The sequence below is a fragment of the Gadus morhua genome, chromosome 11 (genome assembly GCF_902167405.1).
Source record: "Gadus morhua chromosome 11, gadMor3.0, whole genome shotgun sequence".
In the NCBI taxonomy this organism is placed as follows: Eukaryota; Metazoa; Chordata; class Actinopteri; order Gadiformes; family Gadidae; genus Gadus; species Gadus morhua.
Window position 1 is genome coordinate 1,411,099 of NC_044058.1, and position 23,597 is coordinate 1,434,695.

The 23,597-nt window shown below is 48.7% G+C and overlaps 1 protein-coding gene across 2 annotated transcripts in view; it reads left to right on the forward strand.

Annotated features, from left to right (window-relative positions):
* The window catches only part of nkd2b (NKD inhibitor of WNT signaling pathway 2b), a gene marked incomplete in the record, with an annotated part of 29,804 nt that overhangs the window by 688 nt on the left and 5,519 nt on the right, over positions 1 to 23,597 (forward strand).

A 23,597-nucleotide genomic window follows, 5' to 3' on the forward strand; every position in this document is an offset into this window, starting at 1 on the left:
TCTCTCTCTCTCTCTCTCTCTCTCTCTCCTCCAACCCTCTCTCTCTCTCTCTCTCTCTCTCTCTCTCTCTCTCTCTCTCTCGATGCTGGCTCTAAAAAGCCTCTCAAAGTGTGAATGTCTTCGGTGCGAGCCTTGTCAGAGAGGGAAAGGCCGGCGACTCTCTCCTCATCCTGCTGGGAGAAAGGGATGTGAACCCTCCCCAGGGTACACCCTTTCTGTCTCTCAGCTGCCAGAACCAATGGAGGCTCCAGGGTGGCTACAAGACTTCACCAAGTGTAACCCAGAAGTCAACTATGGAGGTCACTTCTCTATCCGTCCGTCCGTCTGTCTCTCTACTATTTATTTCGGTGTGCGTATGCACCCAGGGAGAGACTTGTATGAGTTGAGACGCAGGCATGAAAATCAAACCCTGAATGGCTTTATCTTGGAGAAAGGCTTTGTTGCCTTTGGATTTATTTGTCTTTTATCATCAGCTCTTTTTAGTAACTCAACACTTCTCACTGCTGCATAAAGACACCTATATGTCATTTCTGTTTACAAGATTTCACATGTAGACTGGCTTCATTGGATGTATGACAGGCTGCATGGCCGCCATTGCACCGCCAAACCGGGTGCTACAATCTTACAAGTGAAATTGTCCTCCTCTCTCGCTCTCTCTTTGTCGCTGGCCCACATGAGACCCGCTCTTCTCCAAGCAGACGGACCTTACTTCCTCGTTGCAGGGTCCTGTGAAGAAACCCTGGAGCCTGCATTGGTTCTCGTGGCTGAGAGACAGAAAGGGTCTACCCTGGGGAGGGTTCACGTCCCTGTCTCCCAGCGCTCTCTCTCTCTCGCACTTTTCTCTCTCTCTCTCTGCAGGACGAAGGAAAATACCTGGGGTTGGAGCCCAGTGCTAAGCTCTGACATTTTTGGCTAAGCATGCTGGATCCAAGTCTCTGTTTGATCTTATGCTTCTCTCAGCCAAGTAAAACACCGGGAGACTCAAAGGTTATTACATTTTAGTGTAAGGTATGTTTCCACATAAATCCCTGTTCTCTCGCAGAAGGCTTTAGTTCTTCTCTCCAAGTGGACTTCATTTTGCTAGCCGTGTAGCAACTAGGGGGGAATATTATATGATGGGTTTGTTATTGGTATTATTGTTATTTTAAGGGGGTCTTTGTAGCTATGTTTGACGAGGACCCTGTTCTATTGGAACTGGTGTCTAATGTTTGTTATGATTTCAGGCGATAAACTAAAGACAACACACTTGACTCATGGGATTTTTGTTCTCAAAAGAAAATGAGGGTTAGGTAGTGTATAGAGTATTCTGTTTATCAGAGGAGTTGTCTTTGGACTCTATTGAATAGTTTGTTTGCCTTCCATAACAATACTTGGGAAACTAGAGACTGTCTTCCTGCAGGTCAGAGGTTAAACCGACTCATCTGACACTGGTGTGGACAACTCCTCGTTGGTTTGTGGTACCCTTGAAACACAAGCCAGGAGCTCAGGAGGTAGGGCGGGTTGAGTTGATTAGTAACCAGAATTTTGCTAGTTCGATCCCCTTGAGTGTCGAGGTGTCCCTGAGCGAGACGACTCACCCTGACTGCTTCTGACGAGCTGGCTGTTGCCTTGCATGGTTGACATCGCGGTGAATGTGTGCATGATTGGTTGTAAGTCGCTTTGGATAAAAGCGTCTGCAAAATCCCCTCAATGTAAATTTTGCAGTGTTACTGCAGCATATCCTGGGCTACAGTATTGTCCATCTCTCATTATGCAAGGTTCCCCCATGCTGCTGGTCTTGTCTGCAGCCTCCATGCTGAAGGCTGCAGAAACTTCATCCGTGCTCCACATTCCAAACCCTGGTGCCCTGCTAGGTTTGAAGTCGAGCCATACACACACACACACACACATGCACACCTGCACGCACGCACGCACGCACGCACACACACACACACACACACACACACACACAGACACACCAAACTCTGGTTTCCTGTGTTCTCACAGAAGAAACCACATCTCCAATAGCCAAGTGAGGGAGACAGAAAACTACTGGACTTTTTTGTTACATTTAGCATGCTGCTGAAAGACAACATGAAATGGATTTTCCCTTTTTTATTACCTTATTAGCTCATTTCCACACTCACGTTATACTTTTATTCAGCAAACTCTGGTAACGAATACTTAATGAAAGGAAAAAAAATTGACCAATCATGACAGCCTTGAGGTCTGGTCCTCTTAATGGTGGAAGGGCTCGCCCTGGAGGACATTTCACGTTGACTCGTCTGAGTCGTCTCTAAACCGCTGTTACAAATAGAGGGCACTTTCAGAGCAGTGCCCTCCCCCGCCCCCCAGCCATCGTCTCCCTCTGCCTTTGGTATAGACTCCCCCACTTTTAGACCCCTAGCCTGCACATGTGAAGGTATCGCTGTTATTCAGCTCATAAAAAGCCCCGGTCCCATCTGAAAGTGGTTAGCTGTTGAAACACACTAGCAGCTTCAAAGCTTGGAGCTGGGGCTCTGCAGACAGTTTAGGACTGGCCTTCTTTTTCTTCACATCACATTACTCTCAGACAGGAGATGGCTGCCAGCTCTGTTCACACACCTGCTCCCCTCATTACAACAGCAAACAGCTCTGTTTAATCAGTTCATTGTCGTGGTGTGTTGATTGTGATGTGCAGATTGTTCATGTCTCGGTGGGAGTCTTGGTCTCAGCCCGTATATATACTTCCCGTTGTGGCGGTTGCTGAATTGGCTGTCAGGTCCTCGCTGGTCTCGTACAGACATACTTGGCCCCGATGTCTTTTATGCTTTCTTTGTATGTGACAAGACGGGTGGGAGAGATGTTTGAGGAGTTCTCAAAGAGGCCACTGTTCGTGTTCCTCAGCAGGCAAATCCATCACCCTCCACACCCCACCCCCTGCCCTGCCCCACCCCCCATCCCCATTTATTTTTTGAATCCATCCACTTCAAAGGCTAATCTGGTCCTGTGTGCAATGTAACACGTTTACTTCCGACTCCATTTTAAAATAAACAGCGGTGCTGCTTGAGGTTCCTTCCCCTCCCGTGACTGTCGGCCTTTCAGGGGGGAGAGTCTTGTATGAACGTTGTAAAAGCAACCCGTCTGCTGCCAACTATGTCACTGTTTATTTTCATACATTAACAAGCAACTTGATGTTGTTGAACTTGAAATTGTTTCATGTCGACATTGCAATTTTACATTAACTTCTTAGTCTTTATTTTGTTAGCGCTATTCTGGGGCTAAACTCTAAAATGTCTCACTGTTCGCCAACTGAAATGGCAGATCGTTTTTTTGTAGAGACATTTAACTGTTAGTGTTAATGGCCGCAGCATTCATTCAAATATGAAAAAAATAAGGAAAAAACGTTAAGGTCAAAAAGGCAGTTCTTTCTGCAGTTTTAGGCTATTTAAAGGTCCCATGATATAAAAATCTCACTTTATGAGATTTTCTAACATTAATATGGGTTCCCCTAGCCTGCCTATCGTCCCCCAGTGGCTACAATTTGCGTTCTGTGTAAAACGAGCACTAGGTATCCTGCTTGCCTTTGAAAAAATTCGAAGCTCATGCGCGCCGATTTAGAATGTGGCCCCATATGTCGTCATAAGGGGTCAAATTACCTCCCGTTTCTCTGTCTTGCCCTCCCAAAGAATTTGGCCTGCCAATGAGACAATGTGCTACGCCCGTTCGAGCACCACGTGTGTGTGTGTGTGTGATTACACTAACTTTAACGCTTGTGCTGTACACTTCTTTGTTATTTGGATAACCATTCTGCTGTTGGTGTTATGGCGCATAACACGCCGGTTCTTTGACGTCTCTGGTATTTCCACAATGAGGGGAAATGAGGGGAAACTTTGGTTTTGACTCCCTGAAGTACATGAACTGCGACATGGAGGAGAAAGGGATTGTTAACCGCGATCAGTGTTGGGAACTTTACTTTAAAAAATAGTTAGTTATAGTTTCTAGGGGTGCAACGGATCATCATTGATCCGTGATCCGTTCGGATCATCTATTTCGGTTCGGCACACGCATGATCCGCGGATTGATTTATGAAAAAAAAATGTTTTGCGCATGTTCAGTCCACACACAGCCGTAACCATTCCTGCTAGTTCCAGGGACAGAGCTACTTAACACGCTCTGGGTAAAAGTCTGCAACAGTTCCCTTTTCAATAAGCAAACAGTCCTATGGCTCGTTGTGATTTATTGTCCTCAGCGTACAACATGAAGAACAGTGGGCATGGAAAATAAAAGTAGGCTAGACTTCGGTGACTACTGTAGCGATAACTGCTGCCTCCAGTGCTGCGTCTGTTTCCATATACTCGCGCTGCCACACAAACCTGTCGCCTAGGTTACCACACAGACGTAACACGTAGCTGACATAGCGATTGCTAACATAAAGAAAAACACATCGAGCATGGCCACGCCTTTACAGCGACATCACCCCGGTGTTTCACTGACAGAAGTGAAACCGAAAGCGGCTCAACAACCGCTCATCACCGCGGCATTTAAGCAGCCCCTTCTTCCACAATCAGACCGGGCTAAAGAAATCACAAACGCTATTTTTTAATTTTTTTTGCTGATCCAAAAAATTATCCGATCCGTGACTCTGATCCGAGGAACGATCCGAACCGTGAGTCTTTTGATCCGTTGCACCCCTAATAGTTACTCACTACTTGTTCCAAAAAGTAACTGAGTTAGTAACTGAATTACTCTATAATAAAAGTAACTAGTTACCAGGGAAAGTAACTATTTGCGTTTACTGTAAAAAAAAGAAAGTTGCTATATGTGAAAGAATTTACATTTTTCCTGAGCAGTTTTCACTTGGCCCTGAATGTGTTAAATGGTGTAACTGCCCATTCAATCCCCTGATATGCTTCCAACTGAGGCCCCGTCCACACTATCCCGGGTAAATCTACAAACGCAGCAATATTTATCTGTTTAGTCCTTCCGTCCACACTAAAACTGAGGCCACACGTTTATACGTAGCGGAGTATTTATAGAAACGAATATTTCCCCCCCTCCTTTTTCAAAAATAACATTGTGCACACAACATCGTTTTCAAAAAAGTTGTCGTTTACATCAAAACGCATAAATACGCCGTTGAGCACCATTATAACTATGCCAAACCTAAGGGCGGCAGTGTAGGGAGAAGGATAAAGCCATGCAAGCCAATCAGAATCCTCAGAATCAACAACAACGAATAACACAAGCGTCTTCCTGTAACAAACAAACTGTAAACATAGGGCGCTCATATGACGTTAAGCATTTCCTGGCGCATAATGTGACGCTTCAGAACCTAAAACCCAGTTTCTCCCCGTTGACACGACAACGCATAACCGGCGTTTTCAGAAATCTCCACTCTGGCCGGAGTTTTTAGAAATGATCGTTTTCTGTGATAAAAACAGCGTTTCTGTGTAAATGAGAGGCCAAATTGTGTGGAAATATCTACGTTTTCCCTTCGTGTAAACAGGGCCTGAGAATTCTGACACTGAAAACAATGCTTTTCGAAAACGATCGCTGGGGTGGATAAATGTGAAAACGCTGGGTTTGCGTTGTAGTGTGGACAGGGTAGACGGAGGCTTTCTGAAACGATGACGTTCGGTTGCCATGACACTGCCACAAGCTTGCACTCAAGACCGAGACGCTCATCAAAAAAATGGCTGGTGAAATGCAAATGAGGATATCTCTGTACAATGTACTAATTTATCTCCAGAAACAACTCAACATATTGGCTGAAACGTATTTGTTGCTCCAACGCCGGAGGCAAGCGCTTAACCAGCTGATTAACTGTAAATATCATCTGATCGCGCACCTGTAATCTAAATAGAGAGGCGTGGAGGAGTTACGTAACCATGACAACTGTCATGAACAAACAACTGTTTATCAAATAATATCAGTGTGGAACGTGAATGCAAAACATTTGGAAAACGATATGAAAACGATAGTGTGGACGGAGATCATTTTCATTGCGGATGTGCATTTTTACATTTACCCGGGTTAGTGTGGATGGGGCCTGGATTTCAATTTGCTTTGTTGCAAAGGCTGTGGAACATCTGCCGAATACTACAGAAAATGCCAACTTTTCATCGGATTGCTCTTGACTCGCCATTTCTGCTGCTTCATCGAATCTGTTTGGTGTGTGCGTTTGCATGTGCATGTGGCGCGCCTGTCCTGGATTGTGTGTAAAAACACTGGCTCAGTTTGGCTGCCATGAAACATGACTCTGCCTTAGCCAATCATAATCGCTTATCTCGTTGTTAACCCACCCGGTCTCCTCACTAGCAGTTTGTGTTAGGAGCCAGGGGTGCGTTCGTATTACGCAGTTTTTCAATCAATTCATAGTAACGCACTGCATTTTTCGTACAGTCACGGTAACGGCGTTGTAACGACGGAAATAGTAATTAGCTAGATTACTCTGTTACTGAAAAATAACGGCGTTACGTAACGCTGTTCTTTTAAACCGCGTTATTACCAACACTGCCCGCGATTTTCTCCCGCCGGAGTCCCGCTGCCTGCTGCCCGCTGCCGCGAGGCACCACCACCGCAAAGCACCACATTATCGCGAAGCACCACCGCCCGGCAGAGGGTAGCGGGCAGCCGGTAGCAGGCTGCCGGCAGCTGGCAGCTGGCAGCGCATGGTTTAGTCTACTTCAGATTGATGTGGAAGTGGAAGTACCAGAGACGTTGGTTATTTGGATAACCGTTCTGCTATTGGTGTTATGGGGCATAACGCGTCGGCCTCTCTGGTATTTCCGAGAGACTCGTAGTGGGGGTTATCTCAGCCATGGTTGAGAAGGAATTGGGGGAAAGGAGCTTTGGTTTCTGACTCCCTGAAGTACATGAACCACGACATGGAGGCGAAAGGGATTGTTGCCCGCAATTGTCTCCCGCTTGAGCCCCACTGCCCGCTGCCGAAGGAACACCGCCTCGGCGCTACCCGCTGCAGGAGGCAGTGGTGCCTAAGTGCTGCCTGCTGCCGAGGCAGAAGGCAATCGCGGGCAACAATCCCTTTCTCCTCCATGACGTGGTTCATTCTACTTCAGATTGATGTGGACGTGGAAGAACCAGAGACGTCTGAGAACCCGACGCAGTCGTTTGAGATTCATAATATCGTCTGGAGGCGCACACAGCTTTTGATAATTGATAATATATATTATATGATATAGATATTGTGGCAACCCGGGCCCAGGAATGTCTCAGAGGTATAAGGAATCACCACACTTCACGGCTGGTTCAAAGCCTGGGAGGGCATTTATTCGGGATAACTCAAAACACCCCCACGTGGGGAAAACGAGAAAGAATACGCTGACTCCGGGAGCCTGGGAAAAGAGGGGACAATGTTCGGTTCTCTTGGGGAGCAGGGGGGTCGATCCCGTCGGTTTCCACTTCAAGGCTATCGGGCCTTGGCCGGGGTGCGTCCTCCTTGGGGCCTGTTGGGAGCGGCTCGGTTCACCTTCCGTCGGCTTGTCCGTCCGTGGTTCGGGGTTACTCCTGTTGCTCCCAGCTCCAACTCTGCTTGGAGTATGGGTAAAGCGTTTGTTAAGAGGTCCCTCGTTCCCCGCCCCAGGTGTTTCCTATCTCTCTGATAAGTGTGCCGGGAGGGACGTCCTTTGGCTCCGCCTGCTGGGTATTGGCGGTACACGCCCTCCACAACCTCTCCCCTGGGCCGTCCAGCTGAGGGGTTGGGGACGGGTTGCCACACTCCTCCACCACTGGTTTATGCCCCTGGTTGTCTTCGACCGCCCATAGGCATGCGTCTCGGCGGACAGAGCGTCGGCATTGGCATGTTCCCTGCCCGGCCTGTGGTCCACTTGGAACCTATAGTCCTGGAGTGCCAGGAACCACCTCGTCACCCGTGCGTTTGTGTCCTTTGCACCGGCCATCCACTTCAGTGGTGCGTGGTCGGACACCAGGGTGAACTCCCGGCCCAGGAGGTAGTATCTCAGTTTGTCTAGGGCCCATTTGATGGCCAGGGCCTCCTTCTCCACGGTGGACTAGTTCCTCTCGTTGGGTAGAAGCTTCCGGCTGATGTATGTCACCGGGTGTTCTTCTCTCGCCCGAACCTGGGAGAGTACCGCTCCCAGCCCCACCTCGGATGCGTCGGTGTGGACTATAAGGGGTAGAGAGAAGTCAGGGGTTATTAGGATGGGCTCGGAGCAGAGGGCCCCTCTAAGGGTAGCGAAGGCTCCCTCTGCTGCCTCCGTCCACTTCACCTTGTCAGGCAGGACCTTCCGGGTCAGATCGTTCAGGGGGCTAGCTAGAGTGGCGAAGCCGGGGATAAATCTCTGGTAGTATCCTACCAGGCCCAGGAATGATTTCACCTGTTTCTTGGTGATGGGCGACTTTGCTCTCCTGGGGCCGGACGTTCCCCCTTCCCACCTGGTATCCCAGGTTCAACGTCTCCTCCAGCCCTAGGCGGCACTCGGTGGGGTTGGCGGTTAGCCCGGCCCTCCTCAGCTCCGCCAGGACCGCCCTCAGCTGTCGGAGGTGTATATCCCAGCTTGCACTGTGTATAATGATGTCGTCGATATAGGCGGCTGCATATGCCCGATGAGGCCGAAGGATCTGGTCCATCATCCTCTGGAATGTGGCCGGGGCGCCATGGACGCAGAAAGGAAGGACCGTGTATTGATACAGCCCCCCCGGGGTCGCGAACGCCGTTTTCACCCTAGCGGTCCTGGTGAGTGGCACCTGCCAGTACCCCTTGGTGAGGTCCAGGGTGGTGAGGTAGCGGGCCGGCCCGAGCCGCTCGATCATCTCATCTACCCTGGACATGGGATAGGCGTCAAAGTCTGACACGTCGTTGAGTTTCCGGAAGTTGTTAGAGAATCGGAATGTGCCGTCGGGTTTGGGGACCAGTACGACGGGACTGGACCATGCGCTGCGAGACTCCGCGATGACCCGGAGTCGGAGCATTCGGGCGACTTCCTCCCGGATGGCGTTCCGCCGGGCTTCTGGGACCCGGTAGGGGGGGACGCGCACCGTGATGCCGGGCGCCGTCTTGATGTCGTGTTGGGTTACTGTGGTTCTCCCAGGTTACTCGGAGAAGACATCCTGGTGCTGAAGGATGACCTCTTCAAGATCCTGCTTCTGGGCAGGACTGAGACCTTCCCCCATGGGGACCGCTGGTATGTCGCGCCGGGCGGCCAGGGCGAGGGGAGCCGGCGCCGGCGGGGCCGGGTCAGACCTCCACTGCTTCAGCAGATTGACGTGGTATAGCTGGGTGGGTTTTCGTCTCCCGGGCCGCCGCACCCGGTTGTTCACCTCCCCAACCTGTACGACGACCTCGTACTGGCCCTGCCACTTGGCCAAGAATTTGCACTCCGACGTCGGGATGAGTACCATGACCAGGTCTCCGGGCCGGAACAGGCGTAGCTGGGCCCCCCGGTTGTAGACCCGGGCCTGGGCCTGCTGGGCCTGCCGAAGGTGGTCCCGGACGATGGGCCAGACCTGGGCCATGCGGTCCCTCACCTGCTCCACGTGGTCGACCAGGGTGCGATGGGGGGACGGTCGACTCTCCGACGCCTCCTTGGCGAGGTCGAAGGAGCCCCCTGGGTCTTCTCCCGTACAACAGCGAAGGGAGAAAAACCCGTCGAGGCTTGGGGTACTTCGCGGACTGCGAAGAGTACGTGGGGCAGGAGCTGGTCCCAGTTCTTCCCATCAGCGTCCATGACCTTCTTAAACATCAGCGTTTTGTTGAAGCGTTCTACCAACCCGTCAGCCTGGGGATGGTACACAGAGGTCCGGAGCTGGGTGACCTGGAGGAGACTGAGCAGTTGTTTCATGACACGGGACATGAAGCAGGACCCCTGGTCGGTTAGTAATTCGCTGGCTATCCCCACCCTACTGAACAGCAGCATTAGCTTCTGGGCTACTGCCTTAGTAGTGGCGGCGCGGAGGGGAAGGGCTTTGGGGTACCTGGTGGCGTAATCCAGAATTACTAAAATATATTTATGTCCCCTGCTCGTCTTCGGGAGTGGGCCAACAATGTCCAGAGCTATACGGTCAAACGGGACTTCAATGATCGGCATGGGGATCAGGGTGTTTCGTACCGAGGGTCTCGGGCCGTACGCTGGCATTCAGGGCAGGACTGACAATACCGGACCAAGTCTCCTTTCACCCCGGGCCAATAGAACCTAGCTAGAACCCCTGGCTCCAGGACGTGGCTCCAGGCGTGCTTCAGGGCGTCGTCTTGTAGCTGGGGGCTGGCGAACTGTCCGGGTCGATCCGTTCCCCCCCCCCCCCCCCCCCCCCCCCGGTCGGGAAAAATCCGAAAACTCGGTGAGATGGGAGCTCTCGGATCCTCCATGTGGGCCAGTCTGCTCGGTTGCCGTCAGGGTGTCTGGCGTGTCCAAGGGTGGTCCTGCTGACTATGCTCGGTGGGATCCTCCCGTCGAGTGGGCTGGGGTGCCTGGCGGGGTGGGTCCGTCCCCCTCGGTCCCGCTGTCCCCCTCTGATGTCTCCGCCTGGGTTGCGGGGGCCAGTCGAGCCCCGTAAGCGGGTCGAACACCTCTGAGTAGGCCTCCAAGTCGTCATCCCGCCCGAGTTTGGTGAGGCGGCTGGTCAGCGCGGCAGTCGGGGTCTCGCGCACAGCTTGCTGGGTGAGCCTTAGCACTGCCTCCCGGAGAAGAGCGAGACTCTCGGCGAGGCTCGTTGCTGATGCTGGGCGGCGGCTGCGGCTGCGGCCCCTTCCGGGTTCTGCATCGGGGGATGGGCTGATAACTACGTGTAGTCCGTAGTGGGGTCAAGTTGCCCGCGTCCTCCACCATATGTGGCAACCCGGGCCCAGGAATGTCTCAGAGGTATAAGGAATCACCACACTTCAAGGCTGGGGGGAGGGCATTTATTCGGGATAACTGAAAACACACCCACGGGGGGAAAACGAGACAGAATACGCTAACTCCGGGAGCCTGGGAAAAGAGGGGACAATGTTCGGTTCTCTTGGGGAGCAGGGGGGTCGATCCCGTCGGCGTTCCACTTCACGGCTATCGGGCCTTGGCCAGGGTGCGTCCTCCTTGGGGCCTGTCAGGAGCGGCTCGGTTCACCTTCCGTCGGCTTGTCCGTCCGTGGTTCGGGGTTACTCCTGTTGCTCCCAGCTCCAACTCTGCTTGGAGACAGGGGAAAGCGTTTGTTAAGAGGTCCCTCGTTCCCCGCCCCAGGTGTTTCCTATCTCTTTCATTAGTGTGCCGGGAGGGACGTCCTCTGGCTCCGCCTGCTGGGTATGGGCGGTACAAGCCCTCCACAACCTCTCCCCTGGGCCGTCCAGCCCGAGGGGTTGGGGACGGGTTGCCACAATATCTATATATAATATGATATTATTCAGATATAGAGCTGCAGGACTCCTGCCGGAGCACCAGGAGTGTTCTAGAATATTTACAGAACACGGCCAAAGGCTGTGTGCGCCTCACCATTGCGATACATCCACTGTAAACAGAGCGCATGGTACCGTTGACCCACCTCTCTCCTCCTCATTTGCATTAAAACTACAGACACCGAAACGGCGCGTCTGGGGAAAGCTCATTGTGCGACTGGCTCGTAGTGGCTGTAATTCTGCACCACGGCTGAATTTCGGGAACGTCTTCAAATACTGTGTTATTGGCCTATATTATTTTTAATATCTATATTTAAAGGGGACATATTATGAAAACAACACTTCTTTTGGGGTGTTGTTTTGGGTCTCTGGTGCTCCCAAACGCATTCATACTTTGAAAAAATCCTGTACATGATTTTTTGAGTGAGATATGCATTTCTGAAAGTACCCCGCCTACAGCTACCAAACGTGCGAGTCAGTTTCGGCGCCCCCTCCTATGTAGGAAGGGGGCACAGTTGAATATTAGCTCCCACTTCCCCACTCCCCTCCAATCAGAGCATAGATAAGATAATTCGGACCAGCGGACAAGGAGCTCTGTCGGGGGGAACTCGGCGGAGTACATCCCTTTCTCTGCCGGCGGCACCGCCGGAGCTGCCGGACTGCCGCCGAAGCTTCAGCGGCAGTCCGGAGGACATGGAGAAGAATGGGATTGTACTCCCGGAGCTGAAAGGGATTGTACTCCCGGTGGCGCTCTGCGGCAGTCCGGCAGCTCTGGGGTGGGGAGCTCGACGGCAGTTCGGCATCTCAGCTCCCGGAGTAAAATCCCTTTTTCCTCCATGTCGCGGTTCATGGACTTCTGAGAGTTAAGGCCAAAGTTCCTTTCCCCCAATTCTTCTCAACCATGGCCGAGATCTTTACTTGTTGTGAAAGTGCCAGGGTACCATAATATCATCCAAGGCGCACATAGCTTTTGGCCGTGATATTAATAATAATAATAATAATACATTTAATTTAGAGGCGCCTTTCAAGACACCCAAGGTCAAAAATATATAATATATATATATAATATATATATTAGATATAATATTATATAAATACCCATATATAATAATATTATATTATTTACATTATATTATAAAGATATAGAGCTCCAGGAGTCCGCAAACGGCAACAATCCCTTCTCCTCCATGCTGTGGTTCAGTCTGACAGCTCAGTGGTCAATGGGCAGCAGCTCATTTGCATTAAAGCTACAGACAACCGAAACAGCGCTTTCTGAAGGGACTGAAACAGAGGGGAATAGTGGTAGGGGAGATTTATTTTCCCAAAAGCTATTTCCAGCAAACAGCTTCAAAAAAATGTTTTCTGGAACTCAAATACTATGTCTCCTTTAAGCATCCATAAAGTATTATGCCAGGGGACCTTTATTTATACAGGCAAGTTTTTATTTTTATTTATACAGGCAAGTATAAATAAAACAAATAGATGACAGCATCGTACCCTATGACATCTTATGAAGTACAGCCAACAAAGGAAGCATATGCAAAATGCTTTTCTTGTATCTTTTCAAATTTGTTGTTTAAAAGTGCAATTGCATCAGCCTCATGTATAAATGAGTTGGTGGCGATTTTAAATCAACTTTAAAATCCCAAGCCGGTGCTCTTCGAAAAGCAGGGTTGGTCAAAAAGAAGCAGGAGGTTTTCTCATGCGATCGACTGAGGCAGGAACCGTCCCCCGTCCCCCCCTCTCTCTCCCTCTCTCTCTCTCTCTCTCTCTCTCTCTCTCTCTCTCTCTCTCTCTCTCTCTCTCTCTCTCTCTCTCTCTCTCTCTCTCTCTCTCTCTCTTATATGTTCCGTTGATGTGGGTCCTACAACGATCCTATCATTTCAAGAATGTCAGTGTATCAGAGCATCTGAAACTCCCCCCCTCCCCTCCCCTGCTCTCATCTCTTCTCATCTCTCTATCGCGGGACCCTAGATTATCTCCCTAGCTTTTCATGGTTCTTCCGACCGCCAACCCAAACAATAAAAAAAAGTTATATTCAGTTTTTATCACACCTAAAATGTTACCTTAAAGTGCCTTCAAGAGGGCTCATTCTACAAAACTTAACCTCTACCTCTTGTGTTGGGCAAAGTGATCCAAGAATGTAAGCAGATACTGGTGAGATGAAACCAACATGGGGAACTGTGACTTATTTTCAAGGTCTACTCTGGATGCCTTATTCAGATAACATTATTGTGCGCTATAAATACGTATCTATATTATAGAAATATATATATTTGTTATAGTGTCAAAGTAAGTAAGTAGAGTAAGTACAAGTCTAACTGAACTGCAGCTGATGCTTTACTACATTATATTTCACAGACCATGTTTCCAGTAATCATGGTGGGGAAGGGGAAGCTGCTGTCTAAGCTTCAGTCTTGCAAGGAGTGCGAACACAAGTGTGAACACACACACACTTGCACTCCTTATGGGGGCTGTTGGGGACTGGCCCCTGCACCAATAGCCTTTTGATCCCTGCCTGTGCCATTGATGAATTACGTTGGAGAATTTCTCACTGGGGACAGTGTTTCCAACACACACGGCGGGGCGGGTCAGCGAGGTGCAAACACACAACCTCCTGCATCCGCAGCAAAGAGCTACACTAATTAACTACAGCCAGAAAATAATGTGATCCATATGGACAATTCTAGAACTTTGGGACCCTCACCTTATGTGTGTACCCTCAAATATTATTTTATTGGACTAATTAGTTTGGGGTACACAACATTTATTGACCATAGACTCTATTGAGGTTGGTCTTTCATTAATCACATGGTATGTTGTGTAATGTGTTTCTGAGAATTACCTGGGTTCCCGCTGTCATTGGTCCATCCTGTGTGCCCAAGCCTCGTTCATACAGCCTGAAAGGAGTCTTCATGTCTCTCCTACTTCCTGTGCCATGGGGGGAATGTATTTTAAAAACACTCATAAAAACACTTGCAGTTGACCATCGGGCAACCCCTCTGTCTGGCACCAGGACCGTAAGGTACTAGGCCAGAGCCTGGAACTAGGCCAGGGCCTGCACCAGGGTCCAGCGATCCCCTGGTCTCTGGAAGCCAGAAGAACCCTCCAAAGCACAAGAAAACTGAAGACTGAGACGGAAGACAGACTAAGAGAGCTATGGAGATAGATGGGACAGACAGACAGACAGACAGACAGACAGACAGGCAGGCAGGCAGGCAGGCAGGCAGGCAGGCAGGCAGGCAGGCAGGCAGGCAGGCAGGCAGGCAGACAGACAGACAGACAGACAGACAGACAGACAGACAGACAGACAGACAGACAGACAGACAGATAGATGTACAAACAGATAGGATGGAATAGATAGATGGATGTTAATCGGAGCTCGGCCATGGCTTGTCATGGGTATTGTGTTCCTGTTTCGGTTTATCCTCATAATCACACTGAACTTTGTGCTTGGCCCACTGGGTCTGGCAGGCTGGAGTCCTCCCGTTGGTGTGGGTTGATTGCTATATCATTAAAGTGCATGACCTCTACATCTCAAGCTCAATGTGCCCAGCTGATGGATCTGTACAGGCTTCATGCTACATTACCAGTGGATTGGTCACGGCTGCAAAAGCAGCTCTTATCCTGAGACTCCCTGGGTTCATACTCTCTACACCCTAGCCAATGGAGCTTAGGCCCAACCATGGCTGAGGCCCCAAGTCACCATCACCCCCACCCATCTGGGGCACTATGCCAGCTGGGGACACCACTGCTCTGGGTGGGTGTGCCCAAGTCCTGTGTGATGTGACATGTGTGTGCCGAATGGTGGCCTGCTGTGGTGCTTCTCTTGGACACTGCTCCCCACCCCGCACACCCCTATACAGATTGTTTACATGTCCCACCCACCCGCCCAAACCCTGCCCATCCCTAAATACATGTAAGCATCCAACTTGTGTGTTCCAGGCTGTAACCTGACCGATAATTTAAACAAAGCCAAAGCAGCTTCACTATTTGTATCGGCGTGATGGTAGTCTCGCTGATCACCATTATAACAGCTCTTACAGCGTCAGGCAACTGAGAAAAAATCAAAGAGGCGCTCATTAGCGTCACCCTAAGGAAACAAGGCTGAGAAAAAAGTTCTCTAGAAACAGAGGAGAGAAGGCTGGGATTTATTAAGCATAATTGTCGTATGTAACCGATATGTTTGATTGAGACGATAACTTCACAGTTACCGTATGGCTACACATGGCAGTGGCAGCTGAGAGGTTATTATTCCCTATAGCATAAGGAGAGGAGTGGTCACGCAGCTAACCTTCACAGAGAGCGGAAAGAGGCAGCGCTTAGAGGCAGCGCTTAGAGGCAGAGCTTAGAGGCGGCACTCAGAGGCGGGCGCTTGGACCACCACCACCACTATGTTGCTGTTTCCACCACCTGACCCACAGGCCTGCATTCTGAGCTCCACCAGTGTGTTGTTTAAAAGGCCTATGGAATGTGGAACAAATCCCCTGAGCTTTATTGGCCTGAGCCGGCTCCCTATTGGCCGGGCTTAAGAAACGGGGGTCCTGCGCGGGAGCTTACAGAATTTCACATTGAGGCCAGAAACAGAGTAACATCCTGTTCTTGAGACGTATGTCCCGCCAAGGCTTCCATATGCCATGGATGGTGCTGGCGCCCATGGGTGTCTGTGTGTGTGAGTGTGTGTGTATTTGTGTGTGTGTGTGTGTGTGTGTGTGTGTGTGTGTGTGTGTGTGTGTTTATGTGGGTGTCTATTAGCGTGATTTGGTTGTGCATGTTGGTGTGTGTGTGTGTGTGTAAATTTTTGTGTATTTGGTTGTGCATGTGGGTGTGTGTGAATGTGTGTGCTTCTGAGTATACTGAGTTGACTTCAAGTCAGCCAAGACTGTGTGGTTTTGCATTTGTCTGTGCTATATCATATCCCCTCACATTTGTAAAAGTTCATTTTTTGTGTAAACCGTCAAACAACTCTGAGCACCACAACATCATTTATTTATTCATTTATATTTATTTATATCTGTATTTTTGCACATCCATCTGCACTGTTTTTATGTGTGTTTTCGGCTGCTACTGGATACTTGAATTTCCCCCGGGATTAATAAAGTATATATCTATCTATCTATCTATCACACAGTTCCACCCAGTCTGTCCAAAGAGCATTACATGAAAGCATTGCATTACGTGCTTGTTTACACACAAGCACTAGTACTCATACGCACACACACACACACAGTCCTCAAAGGGGGTAAGCTGGTGCATACCTGTAATGTACATCAGATTGTGTACTTGATAATTGAAAGCATATCCTTGAATGGCTAGATGTTTTTTTTATTTTTTTATTTTTTTGTGGTCTGTTTTGACCACGTCATTTAAAATTGCAGTTTATTTTTTTTATTATATTTTTTTGCAGAGATTGCATTCATAACATGGTTATGAATAACAGGTTATTTCTTGTTATTGATTACAGAGAATAAAAACAGTACAAGTGTCTGTTCGTAACCAGCAAAACCGTGATAATAAAAATCGTAACTACACCATTCTTTACAAGTCAAGAGGGCTACGTGTTTGTTATTTGTTGTTGCCATTGGTTTTAGGCCACCTGAAATGCTATGGATAAATTATAAAAAAGTATCAATAAAATATATTTGATAGAGAGAGAGAGAGAGAGAGAGAGAGAGAGAGAGAGAGAGAGAGAGAGAGAGAGAGAGAGAGAGAGAGAGAGAGAGAGAGAGAGAGAGAGAGAGAGAGAGAGAGAGAGAGAGAGAGAGAGAGAGAGAGAGAGAGAGAGAGAGAGAGAGAGAGTTAATGGACAAGGCTGGAGTCTGTTCAGCGATGTTAAGTATGGAAAGATTATGTTCTGATGGAGCTGGACACAGTGCTATCTCAGCTGATGCTTCATGCTCAGCCCCATCTTTTATGATTGGGAGAGTTCAAGTGAATGGAAATGGCTTTGCATCATTCTTACACCTTTACGCTTATCCTGAATGCCACGATCTATGAATATATAAAAAGGAAACCCCTCTGTCCCTCTACAGAACGCCACACTCCAACTTTTACTTTTGAGGTAGACTGCCGACTAGTTTGTGACATCCCACTGTGCTATGCACATGTATCACCTGCTCTGTACTTAGGGCATTACAGAGAAGCTCTTTCCTCTGCTAGTCGGTTTTGGAAACTCCAGTCTGGTAAACCATTCTGGACAGTCCAAATCTTCCCTGAGTAGGTAAGCATAAAGTAGTATTTCAGCCCATATAATGACAACAGCATAACAAATTGGATACTTGTCTCAGTAATTCTAATGTCTCTTAGCAACGAGTATTGTACTTGGCTGTGATTATGTTTCTGAAGTCCTTGTGAATCCACTGTATTGTTTGTTTTATTGCCTCTCCTTGGTAATTATCTCATTCCCTGGCTGTGGAGAATGTGGCTTTCTGGTTCTGGGCGCCGTATTTGCCCTCCCCGAAAAGGACAGAGAGTTGTAGTCTGGTCAGCCCGTTTGAGATAGGCTGGCTGATCTACAGTTGTTTCTCTCCCTCTTGCATGAGAAGAAACAGGGGTTGTGAAATTAGTCCTTGTTTTCTGCTTCCCATTTCATTTGAGCCAATAGCCCCTGTTTTTCCACCCCTCCTTTCTCTCTCTCTCTCTCTCTCCCCTCTCCCTCTGTCTCCAAAAGCTCACAGTTCACATCTGTTTTTGAGTCAAGGCCAGGTTGTTTTTTTCTGGAATGGAGGGATTTTTATTTCTCAATGACTCCAGCGGCTCTCCGGTTTCATGGCGTTGGTAATGAGAACGAATTATGTTTGTTTTCAAAGTGCTGTTCACTTTTATCCACTACGCTATCCAACAAGCCTCACTTTCATCATGTCAAAGACAATAATCCCTCATCAGTGTCCAGATGTAGCTTTGGTAGGTTGTTGACCTGTCATCGAGCGCTTCCTTTGGTCACCTTCATTAGTGTCAGGTGAAATCATTGTTTCCAGAAACTTTCCTGCCAGAGAGGTCACCATCACCCACTATTATTCATGAGACAGTTTTCTTAGAACCTGATCTGAAAATGAATAATATTTGTGGTGAATCTTGTGGCGTATCTTGGAATGAGGATAAATAAACATGAGATTGTTTTGAAAAAGTGGAAAGGGATATTATGTAGTCGTGCTAATGCTATATTCAAGTTTAGTTTTTTAAGTTGAGCTAATTATTAGATTAGATTAGATTTCTTTATTGTCCTTGTTCAACAGAGTTAATCAACGAAATGAAGTTTAGAGCATCACCACTGGCATAGTATATAAATATAAATATATTAATAAATAAATAATAAATAAATAAATAAATAAGAATAATAACATGAATGAGAATGCAGCAAGTCCAGTCCATAGTTGTGATGTGTGAGAGTGAGAGGAGGGGGGGGGGGGGGGGGAGGAAATAGTGTACAGTGCAGCAATGCAGTCCAGTTCACAGTTATTGAGTGGGAGTTATATGACCGAGGGCTTGGGGGTGGGGTGGGGGCTTGGGGGTGGGGTGAAGGGGTGCGGGGGGCAGGTTGTTCGTTCAGCAGTCTGACAGCCTGTGGATAGAGGCTATTGGTCAGTCTGCTGGACCTGGAGCGGATGGAACGGTATCTCCGTCCAGAGGGCAGTCGCTGGAAGAGATGGTGCGCTGGGTGGACCTGGTCCTTTAGGATGTTGTTCACCCGGCGTAGGCAGCGGGAGGTGTAGACTTTGGAGATCTCTGGGAGGCTCTTCCCAATGATCCTCCCCGCAGCCTTGACCACTCTGTGGAGGGCCTCCTTTTCGGCCCTGGTGCAGCTGGAGAACCACACCATTAGTCCGTAGGTGAGTACGCTCTCTACTGCGCAGTGATAGAAGTTGACCATCAGTCCCTCCGCGTATTCCCCCCTTCTGCAGCCACGCACAGCGTCTCCTCCTCCACTTCTCAGCCTCAGGAGTGCTGGATGGTGATCTGGTGATCTCGGCTGGGATAGTGAAGTCCGCTGGGAGTTGGCGAAATGGAGCGTTGTTGAGCTTTAAAAGTTAATTTCGGCTGTACTTCATTGTCGGGGTTTGAAAGCAGTGTGAAAAGCTGTGTGGAATAATATTAAGTGCTACCAAAAATTACAAAAAAATGCGCCCGATTTTGGGAGCTCTGGGCCGTTGCAACTATGTGCGCCGCCGCCATGGCAACAAAGCCATGTCAGCTGTTCTGTCTGCTCGATAGGCAGTGCGGCCATCTAGCTCAATAGCCGAGTCCGGGGTCTTGTTCTCCAGCCAGGTTTCCGTAAAGATTAAGCTGCAGCAGTTCTCGATGTGTTTGTGTGAAGCTAGTTCCAGTCGGATCTGCAGCCGCGCACAGCGTCTCCTCCTCCGCTGCTTAGCCTCAGGAGTGCTGGATGGTGAAGTCCGCTGGGAGTTGGCGAAATGGAGCGTTGTTGAGCTTTAAAAGTTAATTTCGGCTGAACTTCATTGTTGGGTTTGAAAGCAGTGTGAAAAGCTGTGTGAAATAATATTAAGTGCTACCAAAAATTACAAAAAACATGCCCTTTTTGGGAGCTCCGGGCCGCTGCAACTATGTGCGCCGCCGCCATGGCAACCAAGTATAAGTAGTATAAGTATACTAATTAATATAGCTTATTGTAAAACTAAACCATCCACTGGTTCCGAAACCAACATCACTTTAAAATGATACCAGTCGGCATCAAAGATGTATTCAGGTTTCTTATTCTGTCCCGCAGTGTGCCTGGACTGGCAGACTAACCCCCTCAGATGATCGGGAGGCCAAGTCATTTAAAACCTGGTCTATAAACTGTAGAAAATGAGATTCTCAAGCTATTAAAGTAAACTCTATGTTTTAAAAAAGCAACGTCAAAATATTGTGAATACTTAAGGGATTGACTTAAAAGGGGGGGGAGGAAGCTAGTGGGGAGGTAGGGGGGTGGGAACAAATATGTGTAATGTTTCATAGTAGGAGGATGGGAAGTAGGCAGCCAGGCAAAGAGACTGCTGATGGATGTCTGATGTCACCTGCTTGAGGAGCTCTGGTGAAGCTCTGGTTACTCTATCCCACATTAAGTCCTGCCAGGAGGCCGTGGCTGCAGGGAGGCACAGACATATTAGGCAGGAACAAACACCCAGCTCCACTCTGTCTATCTATTATGTAAAGGTGTCTCGCAGAGAGATAAAGATTGAGCTGCGCGCTGTGTGGCCGCGCTGTGTGGCTGTCATCACAGATATCCGTTTTTTTCTGTTTTAGAAGACAGTGGGAATATAGTCCGTCTTTGTCTCCCGTCATTTATTTCTTCAGGTGTTGCTTTGCTGGTGAAATGTTTTGTTTTGTTTTCTCAACACCAACCTCTGTGATGAGGTTTTCTATATAATGGGCTGTAGTTGGGGTTGATGGGGTATGAGCTGAGAGAAATGTTTTAATATTGTCCTGTAATGGATATTACACAGGTGGATAAGTGCAATTGTAAGAGAAAGAGCTCATACTCTTGGTAAACCCTTCACAACTCTACACTATACCACAAAGGTAGTGGGGAGACGCTGATGGTAAATGAGAGAGCATGGCCCTGATCCAGTGGAGGTTGATTACACATGAGGAGTCAAGGCCAACACTGTGGGTGACTGGGCTGAGGGTGTTGATTCTGTGTTGAGTCGCAAACTACAGACTGTGGTCCAGTCCCAGCCAGCTCTCTCATTAGCTCCCCTATTGGATGTAATGAGCACAACCAGAAAGCTGCCTTTTCTGAAAGTTTAGATGAATCCCCTGTTTCAGCTCCCATTCCAATACCATGAGATTAAAAAAAAACTTTTGGCTGAGAGTTCTAGAAAGTATTGGTGTGTGTTATACCCATTGTAACGACCCATGGGGAGAGACCATCACCTGCGCTCGAAGCAGAGAGAACTGTTTGACAGAGACTGGCATCAGATTTGACGCCTGTTTTCTCTAAATGGTCATAGTTTATAGTCTTCATAGTCTAAACACATTTTACCAATAAATAAAAAAATAAAACGTTTTGGGGTTCACAGGCTCTTTCAAAAAGGGTTCAGAGAACAATCCCAAAGAAACACAGAGCATGTGCTTTTTTAAACCAGATGTGTAAAAGTCAGCCCTCGGTCGGGCTCACCTCATTAGAGCCTTTGATTGACTGCTGCCAGCCTGTGGTTTGATTTGCAAATGTCTGTTCTCATTGTGAGGCCTGTCTTTCATTTCCAGAGGTGCTTACCTAGCGCTGCATCCCCACGGGAGGAGGAATAGAAGAATCAATGGTCTCTGTGATGTTTCTCGGAGCCATACAACATTTTGTGTGTGTGTGTGTGTGTGTGTGTGTGTGTGTGTGTGTGTGTGTGTGTGTGTGTGTGTGTGTGTGTGTGTGTGTGTGTGTGTGTGTGTGTGTGTGTGTGTGTGTGTGTGTGAGAGAACTCCCTCTCCCTTACACACCGTCCTTCATTAGGGGATTGTGCTACAAAACCTGAGATAAAAGCACACCCAGCGCTGGAAGGAAACAACAACTATGGCAACAGAAACCTTAAAGAGATGGAAACTGTGTGTGTGTGTGTGTGTGTGTGTGTGTGTGTGTGTGTGTGTGTGTGTGTGTGTGTGTGTGTGTGTGTGTGTGTGTGTGTGTGTGTGTTCTGAGACCTGATTAAAGACAGCTGCCGGGTTGGGGCCCAGGAAGAGGTGCCTCCACCTCTCCGAGAAGCCTTTCATAGCCTTGTATAAAAACCTCCATCTCCACCTCTCCCACCGAGCACCCAGGAACTTGTAACGAAGCCCTTACCCCATCAGGAGGATCTCCTCCTCCTCAACTCCACCCTCTCTCCCCCATCTCCTGTCCTCCTTATCTTTCTCTTGACTCACTAACTAGCACTTCTGCCTTCTTCCCCCCCCCATCACCTCGTCCCTTCTCTCTCTCTCTCCTGCTCTCCCTTCATAGTCTCTTACTCCCTCTATAGTGTCTCTCTCTCTCTCTCCCCTGCTCTCCCTCCATAGTGTCTCTCTCCCTTCAATGTGCCTCTCTCCCTTCATAGTGTCTCTCTCTCTCTCCTGCTCTCCCTCTATAGTGTCTCTCCTGCTCCCCTCCGTAGTGTCTCTCTTTCTCCTGCTCTCCCTTCATAGTCTCTCTATCCCTTCATAGTCTCTCTCTCCCTCCATAGTGCTTCTCTCCCTTCATAGTGTCTCTCTTTCTCTCCCTCCATAGTGTCTCTCTTCCCTTTGTAGTGTTTCTCACCCTTCATAGTGTGTCTCTCTCTCCTGCTCTCCCTTCATAGTGTCTCTCTCGCTCCATAGTGTCTCTGTCTCTCCTGCTCTCCCTTCATAGTGTCTCTGTCCCTTCGTAGAGTCTCTCTCTCTTCATAGTGTCTCTCTCTCCTGCTCTCCCTTCATAGTGTCTCTCTCCCTTCGTAGTGTCTCTCTCCCTTCATAGTGTGTCTCTCTCTTTAAAGTGTCTCTCTCCCACCTGCTCTCCCTTCATATCGTCTCTCTTCCACCATAGTGTCTCTCTTCCTTCATAGTGCCTCTCCCTTCGCAGTGTCTCTCTCTCTTCATAGTGTCTCTCTCCTGGTCTCCCTCCATAGTTTCTCTCTCCCTTCATAGTGTCTCTCTCCCTTCATAGTGTCTCTCCCTCTCCCTTCATGGTGTATCTCTCCCCCCCGCTCTCCCTTCATATTGTCTCCCTCCATAGTGTCTCTCTCCCTTCAGTGTCTCTCTCTCCCTTCATAGTATCTCTCTCCCTTCAGTGTCTCTCTCTCCCTTCATAGTGTGTCTCTCCCAGTGTCTCTATCGCTTCATAGTGTCTCTCTCCCTTCATAGTGTCTCTCCCTTCAAAGTGTCTTTCTCTCTCCTTTCATAGTGTCTCTCTCTCAGTGTATCTCTACTTTCGGGTTCTCTCCCCAGCTAGTGTCTCTCTCCCTTTATAGTGTCTCTCTCCCTTACTAGTGTCTCTCTCCCTTAATAGTGTCTCTCCCTTCATTGTCTCTCTCTCCCTTCATAGTGTCTCTCTCCCTTCAGTGTCTCTCCCTTCCCAGTGTCTCTCCCTTCCTAGTGTCTCTCCCTACATAGTGTGTCTCTCCCTTGATAGTGTCTCTCTCCATGGCTCTATGGCAGGTCCGAGCCTTGACCCCGACAGACATACCCCCACAGCCCAGCTCTCCCCGGTTGGCCGGGTGAATGTCAGGTTTAGATTACAGGCCCATGCGTCACCCTGTGAAGCAAGCGATGATTATGAGCTCAGAGATTGTTAAATAGCACCATAAGCCCCGGCCGCTATCATTACCTCCTGGATGAGATGAGAAAAAGA